General features: G+C 45.4%; 1 pseudogene; it reads right to left on the bottom strand.

The window, feature by feature from the left end:
* Nucleotides 1-4,050: 4,050 nt before the first annotated feature.
* LOC139235412 (oocyte zinc finger protein XlCOF20-like) lies at nt 4,051-5,299 on the bottom strand (annotated as a pseudogene).
* Between the last annotated feature and the right edge of the window lie 13,936 nt (nt 5,300-19,235).

Raw genomic sequence — 19,235 nt, 5'->3', positions numbered from 1 at the left:
TCCAACATTTTTCTTTTCTTTTATTAATTTTCCATTTATTTCAGCTAGCATTTTATCCCACTGGCCAGTTTTCCTAGGATCCTGGGGTCCCACCCCAATTTTTAGCTTGAATTCCTTCTTGCTTGAACTGTGCACGATCAATACCAGCTTCACTGTGTTATTACCATGTCACGCTTCAGGTCATACGCCGTATATTTCCTCTAACGATCGCTGGGGTACACTCTCCCTTTAGTTGTATTCCTTCTTTTTCAGGCAATACACCTATCGCACCCTTGGTTTTCAGCCTTCTGTGGTTCATTATAACTTGTCCTGCAGCTTACCCCTTCTAATTCTTTATACAGATTACCTCCTTCCCGTCAATGCTACAGCCATGTTGCTCCTTTCAGAATACAACACTGCATATCTGGCGCAATACAAGTTCCTCCCTTCTGAATCAGATAGCTTGGATATTCATCATACTGTTTATGGATCAGACCTAACTCAGTCTTCCACCCTTGCAAACAGTTCTACCCTATACACCGTCAAAGGTTTTGTTTAATTTCCATTTTTCCTCAGCAAAGGCAAGACCAATCCCAGTGGTCTAATATCTTCACTTCTTTCTCCTTCCGAAGGGACAAAATCCCCATTCCTATTGGCTGCATCACATCAAAGCCTATGACTTGGTTCCCCGAAACCATTTTCTCAGTTGTCCTTCATGAATAAACAAAGGGATTTGATTACTCTCTCTCTTGTCTAGTCCCTTCTGTACCACATTCATCATAAATGTCACAGAGGCTACACACAATACCACCAGTAAGCCACATCGTGTTCCCATTCACTTTCTATATCTATTCTGTTTACTCCTTCTAACCTTGCTGTGGCTCCTATTCTGAGCTATCCTGTCAGCTCTCACTTTCCTTGCGATTTAAACTGATTCTCCTTGTGTTCCCCGTCTTCCTCATCCCTTGGTTCCTGTTTTCTATTCTTTACTAACACATCCTTTACTCATTCTGTTCCAATTTTGTCTATTGACTTTGAATATCTCCCTTCACATAATCTAGTTGATAGATTCAAGCTCATGTTTAAATCTTTTGATTTCAATTCATAATTTAAAAACACACATTGTTATATAATACATTTCCTGATTCAGTTACTTCTAGTCCATTAAATGTGGCTTCTTTTACTGGATCGGACAGGTCGAGTTCTTTTTGTGAGGTGGGATGTCATTTTATTTAATTCCACATATGATGATCACTATCAGCATTTGTACTTGGCAAACCTATAGTTAACATTACTGATCAACATACGACATTTCTTACTTTAAAATAACCTACCGTCATTATATTTTAAATTTATATTGAAGTATTTTATAATGTTCTTGAATTACTTATTGTCCTGGAGTGATACTAAATCTTTAAGTGAACACTATTAATTTAGCGTTTGGGGTCAGGATGTGTCCCAACCCACTTGGTTCAGGGGAGTCTTCCTGGTCTTCCAAACTTGCCAAGGAGCAGGCTTTAGGGTTCTTTCTCTATTACCACTAAAAGTATGCTTTTGAGGGTCTCTGCCTCGGTTTATCACGGATTCCAAAACTAAACCTTTTGAGGGCCTCTGCTTCCTCCTGGAAATGGCCTCTCACTTGGATCCATGTTTTGTTATGGAGCCTGTGAGGTCTGTCCTCCTTATCTCTCACCTTCAACTTGTAGCTGATCTGCACACAGCCATGGCCACCTTGTCCAGACAGAGACATGCTGACTTTTTTGTTTTTAGCCTCTCTACAAGCTTTCTTTGTTCAGTACTTAGTGGAGGCCTTGAAACTGATGACCATTCTAGCTGTAAGGAAATCCTAATTTGATCAGCATTCTCGCCACTGTTAATTCTAATGCCTCTGACAGGTAGCAGTGTGTTTAACTCTATCCTGCTTATTTCAAAGTCGGTTTCTCGATGGAGAATGTGTCACGACCTTGATGGTTTAAAAAGTTCTCTCACTCTCCTGTGCCACATTAGCCATTTCATGTTGTCCTGTTGTCGATAACTGAGCATGCCTGAGACTCGATCACACATACACACAGCGGTATCCCAATATCATGCCACATGTGACATCTGATCCAAGCCATTTGAGGTGATCTTATCAAAAGATCGTGGGGTGTCGAAGATCTTTGCTCATCTCCCTCTGCATGGTCCCGATGTCTCGGTTAGTGGCCAGGCGATCAAATTCAGTTTTCTTATTGTTCAGTGTCGGCAATGACACAAACATCTCAGAGAAATCTTAGCAATTTCCTACACTTCCCTGACTTTAACAAGAATTTACATTAACACCAGATTGTACCCATTAATTTATGACAATTCTCCCAGGAACAATGAGTTAAGAAACATTTATATTTGGAGGTGTAACTTTTCTGTTTTCCTCTTATATCCACACTAATTTCCTCTCATTACATTTTATACAGTATTCACCATTTCTATCATGAGCCCGGAGGAACTTTCCTGTCGAATATAATATTATCATACTGTCTTTAAACATCAATCAAACATTCCCACTTGGTCCAAGTTTTGACCCAGTTTCTTTGTTTAATTTTATTTAACCGAACCTCTTCTTGGACCTATTATTATCCAAAATATGCCAGAGAGCAATTCAGTCTACAAGAGGAAGGATGTTAGTTAACTTGAGCATAACAGTCACCCCCAAAAACTTATTTCTGAATACATAGTTTGGACAGAACCACAGAGACGGGACTTTTTCAAAAATAAAACTTAATTATCTCAATTTTCAGCTAAATTTTCCATCCCATGTGTTTGACCAGCGACGCTTAGCAATATATATATATATATAAAATCAGTTTTAATTTCACAAACAAATTATGCCCAGACTTTGTCATTTTACAAAGAAGACAAAAGTAACAATTGCGTTTGGATGCAGGTCATTTATCTTCCCCTTCGAGCAGTGTGACTTGGACAACAGGATTATATCGGATATACGACCCAGAAACAGGCCATTCGGCCCAACCAGTCCATGCCGTCGTTTATGCTCCATTCGAGCCTCCTCCCTTCATTCCTCATCTAACTATATCCACATAACCCTCGATTCCCTTCTCCCTCAGATACTTGTCTAGCCTCCCCTTAAATGCATCGATACTATTCGCTTTAACCACTCCCTGTGGCAGTGAGTTCCACATTCTCACCACTCTCTGGGTAGAGGTTTCTTCTGAATTCCCTATTTGATTTCTTGGTGACTATCTTATGTTGATGGACTCTAATTTTGCTCGTCCCCACAAGTGGAAACACTGTGTCTACTCTATCAAAACCTTTCATCATTTTAAAAATACTAGGTCACCCCTCAGCCTTTTTTTTCTAAGAGAAAAGAGACCTGGCCTGTCCATCCTTTCCCGATAGGTATACGCTCGCCTTTCTGGTATCATCCTTGTAAATCTTCTCTGCACCCTCTCCAGTGCCTCCATATCCTTTTTGTAATATGGTGACCAGAATTGCACACACAAAGTCTAACGAAGGTTCGATACAAGTTTAGAATAACTTCACCACTTCTCCATTCTGTAACAATTCAATTCTATAACAATCGATCCCAATAATTTAACTCAATACTTTAAATTCTTAAGTCCAACTTTGTCAGCATGCTGCGACATTCGATGTCTGCAGATAACTGGAGAAAATTTTGTTTTAACTGCTGGATCTTTTCCTATGCCATCAACCTCTTATCCAACTGGAACTGGCATTGCCTAATATGGTCGTCTTTGGCTACGGCATAGTCCAGAGACACAAGTCTGCATTTTCGTCAACAGACATCAACAATGTTGGAAGCACTGGTCTTCCTGTGACAAGCACAAACCACTAGTATTTGAACTCTTCTTATTCTAACATAATATTTCTAATCTAAATATTCTATGATGAAAATATCCTTGGCCAGTTGGTTGCAAACACCAACTGCTGCTCAGTGAAATCTCTCTCTAATGATAACAACCACATTTTCCCCAATATGGAATGAACTAAACATGAACACCTTTCAGAAGCTGAATTAGCCGAGTTCCCTATGTCAACACCCCTCTCATCTTCCATTCACTTCAACTGAAAGGAAAACGCCAGATTGTATCAGTCGGGATTTGAAAGATATTTACAACAGATGCTAGATATTCTTAGAGTTAGCATTGTTCTCTATTCTGTCTACTCGAGGAGTTTGATAACAGACTTTCTCCTGTGAATGTAGAGCTGGAATATTGGGCCGGGATGTATTTACTTGTTCATCTTGTTGACTCGAAACCGTTGGCAATTATTTGATGTGATCTGTATTTTCTTAAATACATTTCCTGAGTGGATTCAAATTTAAATTAAACCCAGGTTTGCAGGCATGAAGCTCCATTCACACATCGAAGGTGAGAGAGATGCTGTGGGACACACACTAAGTCCAGTATCTGAAAGTGATTCACAGACTGGGTTTTGTGTTCAGTGATCCCAGGCATGTTACCGACACCTTCCCACAATACCAAGGCTAGGAGAGGCACTCTGGAAGGTAAGGGGAACTGGCATTTGTCCACGAGACTAACCAAAGGTATGAGAACTGAAATAATCCAGAGTTAGAAAGGAGAAAAGGCCCCACAATGGTGCATTCAGTAACAGGACATCAATTAGTCTCCTCTTATCTTGGAACATTAAATGTCGACACACTCTGTTGTTGAAATATCAAAATATTATATTCCAGCCCAGTTATAGGGTTATTATCATCAGAAACAAACTTCAACTGTCAGAATGGACACGATTCAGTCGGGATGTGATTAACAGCTGCAATTATAGCAGAATCCAACCCCTGAAGTCACTTGTGAACTCGCTGGTGTCTCAGCAGGTGGGATGAAAGAGTGAATCGCTTCCCACACTCAGAGCAGGAGAACGCCCTCTCCCCAGTGTGAACTCGCTGGTGTGTCAGCAGGCGGAATGACTGAGTGAATCGCTTCCCACACTCCGAGCAGATGAACGGCCTCTCCCCAGTGTGAACTCGCTGGTGTATCACCAGGCTGGATGAATGAGTGAATCGCTTCCCACACTCTGAGCAGGTGAATGGCCTCGCCCCAGTGTGAACTCGCTGGTGTATCAGCAGGCGGGATGACACACTGAATCCCTTCCCACACTGAGAGCAGATAAATGGCCTCTCCCCAGTCTGAACTCGCTGGTGTGTCAGTAGGTCGGATGACCGAGTGAATCGCTTCCCACACACGGAGCAGGTGAACGGCCTCTCCCCAGTGTGACTGTGTTGATGAATTTGCAGTGCAGACGGGTAGCTGAATCCCTTCCCACAGTCCCCACATTTTCACGGTTTCTCCGTGGTGCAGGTGTGCTTCCGTCTCTCCAGGTCGGATGATCAGTTGAAGCCTCCTCCACACACAACACGTTTACAGTTTCTCCCCGCTGTGAATGGTACGATGGTTTTTCAGGCTGTGTAACTGGTTAAAGCTCTTTCCACAATCAGTGCACTGATACACTCTCACTCGGGTGTGTGTCTCAGTGCTTTTTCAGTCACACTGATGTTTGTAATCTTTCCCCACAGACAAAACAAAAAAACATTTCTCCTTCCACATTCAAAGGCCGATGATATTCAAGTCCTGATGAATCGAGTGACTCTATCTGATCACGACGTGACGTTTAGTTTGAGTTTCCCTTCTTCAAATCCTCCCCTTCTAACACCCTGCAAAAGGAGTTTACAAAAGTCATCACTGTAAGTACAGGATCGAATTTCAGAAGAGACAATTCTAGTTTCTATGGAACATTCTTTCCTTCTGCTGTGTGGTTTTAAGTATTGACTTAATAAAAATAATAAAGAGAGAGAAGTTAGATTGAGAGTAAACTGGAAAAAATATAAATACAGTCAGAGCTTCTACAGATATATAAAAAGGAAGAGATAGCTAAAGCAAACGTTGGTCCCTTCGAGGATGAGACGGGGACTTAAAAATGAGAAACAGGGAAATGGCAGAGACTTTAAACAAATATTTTGTGTGGTCTTCACGGTGGAAGACACGAAAAGCATCCCAATAATAATAATAGATAATCAAGGGGTCACAGAGAGCGAGGAACTTAAAACAATCACTATCACTGAAGAAAAAGTACTCGACAAACTATTGGGACTAAAGGTGGACGTCCCCTGGACGTGATGGCCTGCATCCAGGGGTCTTAAAAGAAGTGGCTGCAGAGAAAGTGGATCGATTGGTTGTAATCTCCCAAAATTCCCTGGATTCTGGCAAGGTCCCAGTGGATTGGAAAAACTCAAATGCAATACCCCTATTCAATAAGGGAGGGAGGGAGAGAGAAAGCAGGAAACTATAGAGCAGTTAGCCTAACATCTATCATTGGGAAAATGCTGGAGTCCATTATTAAGGAAATGGTAGCAGGACATTTAGAAAATCATAATAGTCAAGCAGAGACGGCATGGTTTTATGAAAGGGAAATCACGTTTGACAAATTTGACGAGTTCTTTGAGGAAGTAACGAGCAGAGTGGATGAAGAGGATCCAGTAGCAGATGTGTATTTGAATTTCCAGAAGTCATTCGATAAGGTGCCAGATAAAAGGTTACTGCACAATATAAGAGCTCACAGGGTTGGCGGTAATATATTAGCATAAATGTAGGTTTGGCGAACGAACAGAAAACACAGATAACTGGGTCATTTTCAGGTTGGCAAACTGTAACTAGTGGGGTGCCACAGGGATCAGTGCTGGGGCCTCAACTACTTACAATCTATATTAATGACTTGGATGAAGGGACGGTGTGCACTGCAGGCAAATATGCTGCTGATACAAAGATAGGTGGGAAAGCAAGTTGTGAGGAGGACAAAAAGAATCTGTAAAGGATTATAGGCAAAAATTTGGCAGATAATGTGGGAAAATGTGACGTTATGCACTTTGGTAGGAAGAATAAAAAAGCAAATTATTATTTAAATGGAGACTACAAAATGCTGCGGTACAGAGGGATCTGGGGGTCCTTGTGCATGAAACACAAAAAGTTAGCATGCAGGTACAGCAAGTAATCAGGAAGGCAAATGCAATGTTGGCCTTTATTGCAAGGGAAATGGAGTATAAAAGTAGAGAAGTCTTGCTACAATTGTACAGGGTGTTCGTGAGACCACTTCTGGAGTACTGTGTACAGTTTTAGTCTCCTTATTTAAGGAGGGATATACTTGCATTGGAAGCAGTTCAGAGAAGGTTCACGAGCTTGATTCCTGAGATGAAGCGGTTGTGTTATGAAGTAAGCTTGAGCAGGTTGGGCCTGTACTCATTGCAGTTTTGAAGAATGAGAGGTGAACTTATTGAAACGTGTAAGATTCTGAGGGGGCTTGACAGGGTAGATGCAGAGAGGATGTTTCCCCTCCTGAGGGAATCTAGAACTAGGGTGCATAGTTTCAGAATAAGGGGTCACCCATTTAAAACAGAGATGCGGAGGAAGTTCTTCTCTGAGGGTCGTGAATCTTTGGAATTCTCTACCCCAGAGAGCTGTGGAGGCTGAGTCAGTCAATATATTTAAAGGGGAGATAGACAGATTTTTGAATTAAAGGGGAGTCAAGAGTTATGGGGACTAGGCAGGAAAGTGGAGTTGAGGTCAAGATCAGATCAGCCATGATTTTATTGAATGGCAGAGCAGGCTCGAGGGATCCAATGGCCTACTCCTGCTCCTATTTCTTATTGTTATTCTGTGAACCTTGACCAGAACGTTCCAAAATATTACTGATTTTGTGCAATAGAAAAAATATCTAAGCATTGATAAATGCATCGTCTAACATCTCCAACTGAGCTAACCTGCTGTAACTATGTCAGTATTTGTGTCAGCTGTGACTCAGTGGGTAATACACTTGCCTCTGGGTCACAAGGTTGTGGGTTGATGTCGCACTCCAGAGACATGAACACAAAAATCTCGGCTGATGCTCCAGTGCAGTGCTGAGGGACTGCTGTACTGTCGGAGGTGCTGTCTATTGGATAAGATGTTAAACCGAGGCCCTGTCTGCTCCCTCAGGTGGATGTAAAAGGTCCCATTGCACGATTTCAAGCAGAACAGGGGAGTTATCCCCGATGTCCTGGCCAATATTTTCCCTTAACATCAGTAAAGCAGATTATCTGGTCATTATCACATTGTAAATTGGTTGCTGCGTTTCCTACATTACGATAGTGACTACACATCAAAAATAACTTAATTGACTGTAAAACACTTTGGGGCATCTGCTGGTGGTGAAAGGTGCGAAATAAATGCAAGTCTTTTTATTTTCTATCTCTTTTATCACTCTCCCTTCTCCCATTGTGCCTCCTTTTGTCTGCTGTCACTTCCCCACCTCCTCTTCCCCACCCAACTTTACAGTTCATTTCTTGTGTACATGGTCTCTCTCTCTCTCTCTCCTTTCCCTCACTCTATCGCTCCCTATAAGCTGTCCATCTGCCATATCTCCGAGTCCTGATCAAATGCTCTCCCTGACCCATCACCATTTCTCCTTCCTTTATAGACAACAACTTTCATTTATATAGCGCCTTTAAGAACATAAGAGTTATGAGCAGGAGTAGGCCATACGGCCCCTCGAGCCTGCTCCATCATTCAATAACATCATGGCTGATCATCAACCTCAACTCCACTTTCCCGCCCGATCTCCATATCCTTTGATGCCACAAAACGCCAAAAATGTATCTATCTCAGCCGTGAAATAACTCTGTAAAATGGCCCCTGGTGCTTCACAGGAGCATTATCAGATAGAATTTGACACCGAGGGTCAAAGAGGCACATTTTAAAGAGGGTTAAAAAGGAAAAGAGTGGCTCAAGTAAATGTTGGTCACCTGGAAGATGAGATTGGGGAATTAATAATGGAGAACAGGGAAATGGCAGAGACGTTGAACAAATATTTCGTATCGGTCTTCATGGTAGAAAACACTAAAAACATCCCAATAGTGGATAATCAAGGGCGATAGGTAGGGAGGAACTTAATACAATCACTATCAGTAATGAAGTGGTACTCGGTAAAATAATGGGACTAAAGGCGAACAAGTCCCCTGGACCTGATGCCTTACACCCTAGGGTGTTAAGAGAAATGGCTGCAGAGATAGTGGATGCATTGGTTGTAATCTACCAAAATTCCCTGGATTCTGGGGCGGTCCCAACAGATTGAAAAACCACAAATGTAACGCCCCTATTTAAAAAAGGAGGCAGTCAAAAAGCAGGATACTACAGACCAGTTTGCCTAACATCTGTCGTTGGGAAAATGTTGGAGTCCATAATTAAGGAAGCAGTAATAGGACATTTGGAAAAGCATGATTCAATCAAGCAGAGTCAGCATGGTTTTATGAAAGGGAAATCAGGTTTGACAAATTCACTGGAGTACTTTGAGGATATAACGAGCAGGGTGGATAAGGGGGAACCAGTGGATGTGGTGTATTTGGATTTCCAGAAGGCATTCGATAAGGTGCCACATAAGAGGTTACTGCACAAGATAAAAGCTCACTGGGTTGGGGGCAATATATTAGCATGGATCGAGGATTGGTGAGCTGACAAAAAACAGAGAGTCGGGATAAATGGTTCATTTTCCAGTTGGCAAAAAGTGACTAGTGGGGTGCCTCAGGGATCGGTGCTGGGTCCTCAACTATTTACAATTTATATTATTGACTTGGATGAAGGGACAGAGTATAATGTTGCCAAGTTTACTGATGATACAAAGATGGGTGGAAAGCAAATTGTGATGAGGACACAAAAAATCTGCACAGGCTCAATGAGTGGGCAAAAATTTGGCAGATGGGGTATAATGTGGGAAACTGTGAGATTATCCACTTTGGCAAAAATAATAGAAAAACAAATTATAATTTAAATGGAGAAAAATTGCAAAGTGCTGCAGTAGAGAGAGACCTGGGGGTCCTTGTGCATGAAACACAAAAAGTTAGTATGTAGGTTCAGCAAGTAATCAGGAAGGCAAATGGAATGTTGGCCTTTAATGCAAGGGGGATAGAGTATAAAAGCAGAGAAGTCCTGCTACAACTGTACAGGGTATTGGTGAGGCCACACCTGGAGTACTGCGTACAGTTTTAGTCTCCTTATTTAAGGAGGGATATACTTGCATTGGAGGCTGTCAGAGAAGGTTCACTCGGTTGATTCCGGATATGAGGAGGTTGTCTTCTGAAGATAGGTTGAATAGGTTGGGCCGATACTCTTTGGAGTTCAGAACAATAAGAGGTGATCTTATTGAAATATACAAGATAATGAGAGGGCTCGATAAGGTGGATGCAGAGAGGATATTTGCACTCATAGGGGAAACTAAAACTAAAGGACATCGTCTTAGAATAAGGGACCGCCCATTTAGAACTGAGATGAGGAGAACTTTCTTCTCTCAGAGGGTTGTAAATCTGTGAAATACTCTGCCCCAGCGAGCTGTAGAGGCTGGGTCATTGAATATATTTAAGGTGGAGGTCGACAGATTTTTGAACGATAAGGGAGTAAAGGGTTATGGGGAGCGGGCAGGGAATTGGAGCTGAGTCCATGATCAGATCAGCCATAATCTTATGGAATGGCAGAGCAGGCTCGAGGGCCCAAATGGCCTATTCCTGCTCCTATTTCTTACGTTCTGAGGGTGTTAAAGGAGGAGGGAGGGAATTCTGGAGCTTAGGGCCTAGGCAGCTGAAGGTATGGCCAGCAATGGTGGTGTGATTAAAACCAGGAATGTGCAGGAGGCCAGAAATCATGGAGAGTTGTAGGGCTGGAGGAGGTTACAGAGATAGGGAGGGGCGAGGTCATGGAGGGATTTGAAAACAATTATGAGAATATTAAAATTGAAGCTTCGTGCCCAGTCACCATATCTCCTTCATTTACAGACGCTCCCTCACCACTCTCCATTTCTCCTTCCTTTACAGATGCTCCCTGACCACTCTCCATTTCTCCTTCCTTTACAGACGCTCCCTGACCACTCCACGTTTCTGCTACATTTTTTTTTTTATTTAAAAATTTTAATAAATCTTTGAAGGTCGCAGGACAGGTTAACAAAGCTGTTAATAAAGCTTAAAGGATCCTGGGCTTTAAAAATCGAGGCACAGAGTACTAAAGCCGGGAGGTTATGCTAAAGCTATATAAAACACTAGCTCGACCCCAGCTGGAGGATTGGGTACAATTCTGGGCACACTTCAGGAAGGACACAAAGGCTTTGGAGAGGGGACAGAGGAGATTTACTGGAATGGTGCCAGGGATGAGGAACTTCATTTATGTGGAGACTGGAGAAGCTGGGATTGTTCTCCTTGGGGCAGAGAAGGCTAAGACGAGATTTGATAGAGGTGTTAAAAATCATGAAGATGAGATAGAATGAATAGAGAAACTGTTTCTAACGCTGATAATCAGAGGGCACAGATTTGAGGCGATTGGCAAAAACAGAGGTCATATGAGGAAAACCATTTTCACACAAGGAGTGGTTAGGGTTTGGAATGCACTGCCTGACGGAGCGGTGGAGACAGAGTCAATAGTAGCCTTCAAAAGTGAATTGGACAAAGACTTGAAGCAGAATGATATTGCAGGGATTTGGGGAAAGAGCGGGGGAAGCGGGATAACCGGATTGCACCCCAAAAGTATCGACGCAGACTCGATGGGCCGAATGGCCCCTTTCTGTGCTGTAATATTCTGTGATTCTAGAATTCTTTACAGACGCTCCCTGCTCAGTCAGCATTGCTCCTTCATTAAGAGACGCTCCCTGGTCCATTACTATTTCTCGTTGATTTACAGACGCTCCCTGAGAGTTTGACGCAGACACAGCGCATGCACTGACCATTCCTTCGGGCTGGAGCGGACCCAGGACCCGGCAGGCAGGGGGAGAATGTTCCCCGGTTTTTATCCCCCCCCCGCCCCGCTGTGGGGAGAATGTTCCCTGGTTTATATCCCCCTCCCCCCCCGGTGTGGGGAGAATGTTCCCCGGTTTATATCCCCCCTCTCCCCGGTGTGGGGAGAATGTTCCCCGGTTTATATCCCCCCCCCGGTGTGGGGAGAATGTTCCCCGGTTTATATACCCCCCCCCCGGTATTTGGAGAATGTTCCCCGTGTTATATCCCCCCGGTGTGGGGAGAATGTTCCCCGGTTTATATCACCCCCCCCCGGTGTGGGGAGAATGTTCCCCGGTTTATATCCCCCCCCCGGTGTGGCGAGAATGTTCCCCGGTTTATATCCCCCCCCCGGTGTGGGGAGAATGTTCCCCGGTTTATATCCCCCCCTCCCCCCGGTGTGGGGAGAATGTTCCCCAGTTTATATCCCCCTCCAGTGTGGGGAGAATATTCCCCGATTTATATCCCCCCCGGTGTGGGGAGAATGTTGCCCGGTTTATATCGCCCCCCTCCCCCGGTGTGGGGAGAATGTTCCCCGGTTTATATCGCCCCCCCGGTGTGGGGATAATGTTCCCCGGCTTATATCCCCCCCCTCCCCCGGTGTGGGGAGAATGTTCCCCGGTTTATATCCCCCCCACCGGTGTGGGGAGAATGTTCCCCGGTTTATATCCCTCCCCCCCGCCCTGGTGTGGGGAGAATGTTCCCCGGTTTATATCCCCCGGTGTGGGGAGAATGTTCCCCGGTTTATATCCCTCCCCCCGGTGTGGGGAGAATGTTCCCCGGTTTATATCCTGGCCCGGGGCTGCACTCGGTGTTATTGCCCCCAGCGTTTCTTCAACCCGCTCCCTGGATCTCGCTCACCTCCTGCGTCAGCGTCTGCCACCGCCGCCTGCACATGCTCAGCTCACACTGTCCGGGTGATTGACGGCAGGTCCCCACCAATAAGAAGAGCGGGGCGGTGCTGGAGGACCGAATGGGCGGTTGGTCCTCCAACCTATCGGAGTGTGTGAGGGGCGGGGCTTCCGGAAGGCTGTAACTCGTGGGGTGCAGCAAGGATCAGTGAAGGGGCCTCAGCTATTTACAATCTATATTAATGACCTAGATAATGGGACCGAGTGTAATATTTGCTGACGATACAAAGTTCGGTGAGACAGTAAGCTGTGAGCAGAACACAAGTGTGCAAAGATATATAGATAGACGATGTGACTGGGCAGTAAGGTGGCAGATTGAGTATAATGTCGGGAAATGTGAGTTTATTCACTTTGGCAGGAAGAATAGAAAAACAGAATATCTTTCAAATGGTGAGAAACTTTAAATGTTGGTGTTGAGAGAGATTTGGGTGTCCTTGTGCAAGAAACACAAAAAGCGAGATGCAGGTACAGCAAGCAGTAAGGGGGTGGAGTATAAGAGTAAGGATCTATTGCTACAATTGTACAGGGCCTTGGTGAGACCACACCTGGAGTACTGGGCAGTTTCGGTCTCCTAATCTAAGGAAAGATATACTTGCCTTGGAGATGGTGCAACGGAGGTTCACAAGATTGATTCCTGGGATGAGAGAGCTGTCTTACGATGAGAAATTGTGTAGAATGGACCGATACTCTCTGGAGTTTAGAAGAATGAGAGGGGATCTCATTGAAACATATAAGATTCTGAAGGGTATTGACAGGGTAGATGCAGAGAGCTCGATTCCCCCGGGCTGGAGTGACTAGAACTCGGTCGCTCAAGATAAGGGGTAGGCCATTTAAGTCAGATGAGAAATTTCTTCACTCAGAGGGTTGTGAATCTTTGGAATTCTCTGCCCCAGAGGGCTGTGGATGCTCAGTCTATTCAAGGCTGAGATAGAGAGAGTTTTGGACTCTCGGGGAATCAAGGGATATGGAGATCAGGTGGGAAAGTGGAGTTGAGGGTGATGATCTTACTGAATGGCGGAGCAGGCTCGAGAGGCCGTGTGACCTACTCCTGCTCCTATCTCTGATATTCTAATATTGACATCTCAGGGCTGTAGATTTATTAGTCCCACCCTTTATCTTAAGGGAACACACTTGCTCTGAACCCTCGCTATCTCCTCCTTGAATGCCTCCCACTGCTCTGACACTATTTTTCCTTCAAGTAGCTGTTTCCAGTCCACTTTGGTTAAATCACATCTCCGCTTAGTAAAATTAGCTTTACCCCAATTGAGAACTTTTATTCCTGGTCCATCTTTGTCCTTTTCCATAACTACCCTAAATCTAACTGAATTATGATCACCAGCACCAAAATGCTCTCCCACTGATACCCCTTCCACCTGCCCAAGCTTCATTCATTAAACCTAAGTCCAGAACCACCCTCTCTTGTTGGGCTTGCTACGTCATGGCTAAAAAAGTTCTCCTGAATGCATTTTAAGAATTCTGCTACTTCTATATCTTTCATACTAATTCTATCCCAGTTAATATTTGGGTAGTTGAAATCCACGACTATTACTGCCCTATTATTTTGGCACGTATCAGAAATGTGCCGACATATTTGCTCTTCTGTCTCCCTCTGACTGTTTGGGGGTCTATAGTACATCCCCAGCAGTGTGATTGCCCCTTTCTTGTTCCTCACTTCTCCCATGTGGCCTCATTTGATGATCCTTCGAACATATCATCCCTCCCCACAGCTGGAATTGTTTCTTGAATCAACTCTGCGATACGTCCTCCTTTTTTTTTATCCTTGTCTCTGTCTTGTCTTAAAACCCTGTAACCAGGAATGTTGAGCTGCCTTTCCTGCAGTTATTTTAGCCGTGTTTCACTAATAGTTACAATATCATACCCCCACATGTCTGTCTGTGCCCTCAGCTTATCTGCCTCAATCCCTAGACTCCTTGTATTGGCATTGAAGTATTTCTAGATTGATTCCTGTGATGAGAGACTTGTCTTATGATGAGAGTTTGTGTAGAATGGGCCTATACACTCGGGAGTTTAGACGAATGAGAGGTGATCTCATTGAAACACACTGGCACTGGCATTTAGCGCTGCCAAACTCCCTTATTGTCTATTTTCTAGCCCTTGTTTCGTCTGCCTTCCAAACACTATCAAAACCCCCAGTGAGGCTATTGTCCGGTCCTGTTGAGGTGCAATCTGTCCGGCTTGTACTGGTCCCTACTCCCCCAGAAACGCTCCCAATGCCTCAGGAATCTAAAGCTTTCCCTCCTGCACCAAACTCCAGCCATGCATTCATCTGCTCTATCCTCTTATTTCTGTACTCACCAGCACGGAGCACAGGGAGTAATCCCGACATTACTACCTTTGAGGTCCTGTTTTTTAATCTCTTTCCTAGATCCCTAAAATCTGCCTGCAGGATCTCATCCCTCTTTCGACCTATGTCATTGGTCCCGATATGGACCACAACCTCTGGATGTTCATCCTCCCCCCTCAAAAATGTCCTGCAGCCACTCAGTGACATCCTTGACCCGTGCACCAGGGAGGCAAAACACCATCCTGGAATCATGTCTGTGCCTGCAGAAGCAATTGTTTGTTCCCCTATCAAATCCACTCCCACTATTGCTCTTCCACTCTTCTTCCTCCCCGCCCTGTGCAGCTGAGCCACCCACGGTGTCGTGGACATGGCTCTGGCTGCTTCTCCAGAGAAATCATCGCCCTCATCAGTATCCAGATCTGAAAACCGGTTAGCGAGCGAGATGCACTCAGAGGACTCCTGTCCTACTCTTGTCCCATAACGCTGAAAATTTGTTTAGCTCTTTCGAAAGTTACAAGTGAATTTGCTTCCACCACCCTAACAGGCAGTGCGTTCGAGGCCAGAACATCTCGCTGCTTCATTAGTCCCCTCATGTAGCATCTGGTTCATTTGCCAATCACATTCAATCTGTGCCTGTGGTTACTCAACTTTCTGACACTGAAAATTGTTTCTCCTTATTCAGAGGATTGGAGGGCTGGAAGAGGTTACAGAGATAGGGAGAGGTGAGGCCTTGGAGGGATTTGAACAAGAGGATGAGAATTTTAAAGCCTGAAGCCACCAGCCGTCTCCCCCAGTGCAGAATGTGACTCACTGCTAACAGAAAGGATTTTTGTTTACTTACAAAAGATGCATAATGAACGGAAATCAATCTCTGTATTTTAACTAACAGCGACATGAGGGAAATGAATGAACTTTAAACACCTGGTTCACTTGGCACTGAAGTGTCTGAAACTCAGAATAGGAACTCCAGGAAAACAAAATACTGACAAATGTTAAACTGTTTTGCTGACAAAGGAAATCTCGATTTAACTTTAAAAGGTGAATAATTTAACAGGGGTTCACACAGATTCACCTGACAGGCCGACTCAGGATCCACCCCTCAAGCACCGCGAATGATTGCAGAACACGCTGCTCCCTCTCCCCTCCGGCCTCTGACCTCTCTTTCTGTTGGTTCCCAGGGCAATCAATCACCACTCGCCAACATTACAGTGACAGATTAAGTTGAGGGGCTCAGTGGGAGAAATAAAATGGGGTCGTGAATCTGAGTTCGGAAATAAAATTACAGAAGCAAAATTAAATTTATAAACAAAACTATTTAAAGTCAAATCAAATGATATGTTGCATTTAATACATCCTTCTGGGTCAAGTGGGAAACAAGTCATGTGTGGGCTGTGCAGAATATCTGTGCCCAGTCACACAGCGTGTCCCTGGCTCCCTGCTCCAAGTGCACATGTTTCAGCTCACATCCAACTGACTGGATAAACCTCGCCCGTCTAAACCCCATCACACAAATAGCAGCATTTGATGTTTAGTTATGCTCAACCTTTATAAAACACTGGTTAGGCCTCAGCTGACACATTGTGCTCAATTCTGGGCACCACACTTTCAGAAGGGTATCTACACCTTCGAGAGGGACCAGAAGAGATTTACTAGACTGGTACGAATGCGGAGGGACTTCAGTTATGTGGAGATACTGGAGAAGCTGCGGTAATTCTCCTTGGATCAGAAAAGGTTAAGAGGAGATTTGATCGAGTGTTCAAAATCATGAACGGTTTTCATAGAAAAATAAGAAGAAACACATTCCAGTGGCAGAATGGTCAGTAACCAGAAGACACAGAGTTCAGGTGATTGGCAAAATAAACAGAGGCGACATGAGGAACCACTGAATAAACAGCGAGTTGTTGCAATCTGGAATACACTGCCTGATAGGGTGGTCTAAGCAGACTCAATAGTGGCTTTCAAAAGTCAATTGGATATATACTAAAGGGGCAATATTTGCAGAGCCATGGGGAAGGAGCAGGGGAGTGGAACTAACTGGATAGCTTGACCATAGAGCCAGCGCAGGCACGATGGGCCGAATCGCCTCCTGCGCATTCATTCTATGAAAATGGCGGATGATCTTATCCAGAATGCTGTGACCACATACCCTCAGAAAACCAAGACCACCTATTTCCACCTGTGGAATATCGGCCATCTCCATCCCTGCCTCAGCTCACCCTCTGCTGAAACCCTCGTCCATTCCTCGGTTACCTCTAGACTTGACTATTCCAACACACTCCTGGCTGGCTTCCCACATTCTACCCCACGTAATCTTCACCTCATCCAAAACTCGGCTCCCCTTGTCCTAACTCGCACCAAGTTACTCGTTCACCCATCACCCCCTGTGCTTACTGACCTACATTGGCTCCCGGTTAAGCAACGCTTCGATTTCAAAATTCTCATCCTTGTTCACAAATACATCCATGGTCTCGCCCCTTCCTATCTCTGTAATCTCCTTCAGCCCCACAACCCCCAGAGATGTCTGCGCTCCTCTAATACAGCCCTCCTGAGCATCCCTGATTATAATCACTCAACCATTGGTGGCCTTGTCTTCTGTTGCCGAGGCCCCAAGCTCCGGAACTCCCTCCCTAAACCTCCGTGCCTCCTCCCTGAAAGCACTGACTCTGCCTTTGTTCAGTTCTACACTCACTGGTTCCTCTCCCCTGAAGGTGCGGACTTTGGCTGGGTTCAGTTCTACACTCACTGGTTCCTCTCCCCTGAAGGTACTGACTCTGGCTGGGTTCAGTTCTACACTCACTGGTTCCTCTCCCTTGAAGGTACTGACTCTGGCTGGGTTCAGTTCTACACTCACTGGTTCCTCTCCCCTGAGGGTGCTGACTCTGGCTGGGTGCAGTTCTACACACACTGGTTCCCCTCCCCTGAAGTTACTGTCTCTGGGTGTCTGTGGTCTCGTCACCTCTTTGTACACTCTGACCCTCCCTGTATATCTGTAATATCTCCCTGTTTTGGTGATGGGCTCTCCCTGATCACTCTCTCCCTGACTCTCACCATTTCAGGGAATCATACGGCACAGAATGAGGCCATTCGGCCCATCGAGCCTGTCCGACTCACTGAAAGACTCACTCCCGGCACCTGCCCCAAAACACCAGAAAATGTTCCCTTTGAACATTGCTGGTTTTGAAAGTTATTATTGATGTCCCAGAATTGAGGCCAACGCTCAATATCTGAGTCTAACTAGTGAGTGATAAAGGTTGACCATAACTTGCTTGTTGTACTCTGTACTGCTATTAATGCTGGAACAGATTGATCAGCGGACCCTGCCTCCTCACAGCTTTGTGTTCACCTGCAAATTGCACCATTTGCTTTAGAATGCCTCCCATTTCTCCTCCTTCCCAAATCCCTGCTAGTGGCCGGTGACCCCGCTGACCCCGGGCCTGTCACCGCGGGCTTGTCCCGCGGTCAGCCTCTGGTCTGTGATTGGCCCTGGGCCCTGCACCAGGTGTTTATGACGCTCACCAGCTCCACGCGCGGCTCCAATTCCTGCCCCGTGCCGACAACAGACATCATCCGGGCTCCACCAACTGTCGCCGCCGCCGCTCGCACATGCTCAGTGCGGGAGATCCGGGCTCAGCCCCGCTCCTAGCACGCTCCGAGTGGTTGGAGGACCCACCGCCCGCTCGGTCCACCAGCCCTGCCCCTGCTCTTCCCGAGAGACAACACTCTGCATTATCCGCTTCACACACACCCGCTGTGGGCCTCAGGCCCTGAACAACAACCTGCGGCTCCGGCCTTTCCCCGAGCGTGCCCCCCGGGGTGGTGGGCTCTGGGCCCGTGCGGGTCCCCCGGGGAGGTGGGCTCTGAGCCCGTGCGGGGCCCCCGGGGAGGTGGGCTCTGGGCCCCCGGGGAGGTGGGCTCTGGGGGAGATTAGATTGTTAAACACACCCTGTCCACACAATGGAAAAGTGTTTGAGGAACAAGTATTTCTGGAGAGACTTTTAATCCATTGAACATATACAGTTTTTTCAATTTGTTCCGGGCTGTGGCCGTCGCTGCCAAGGCCGGCATTTATTGGCCATCCCTAATTACACTGGAGAAGGTGGTGGGGAGTCACCTACTTGAACCGCTGTAGTCCGTGTGGTGAAGGTACTCCCACAGTGCTGTTAGGGAGCCAGTTCCAGGATTTTGACCCAGTGACGATGAAGGAACGGCGATATATGACCAAGTC

Source organism: Pristiophorus japonicus, chromosome 23 (assembly GCF_044704955.1).
Source record: "Pristiophorus japonicus isolate sPriJap1 chromosome 23, sPriJap1.hap1, whole genome shotgun sequence".
In the NCBI taxonomy this organism is placed as follows: Eukaryota; Metazoa; Chordata; class Chondrichthyes; family Pristiophoridae; genus Pristiophorus; species Pristiophorus japonicus.
This window is presented reverse-complemented; position numbering and strand designations above follow the sequence as displayed.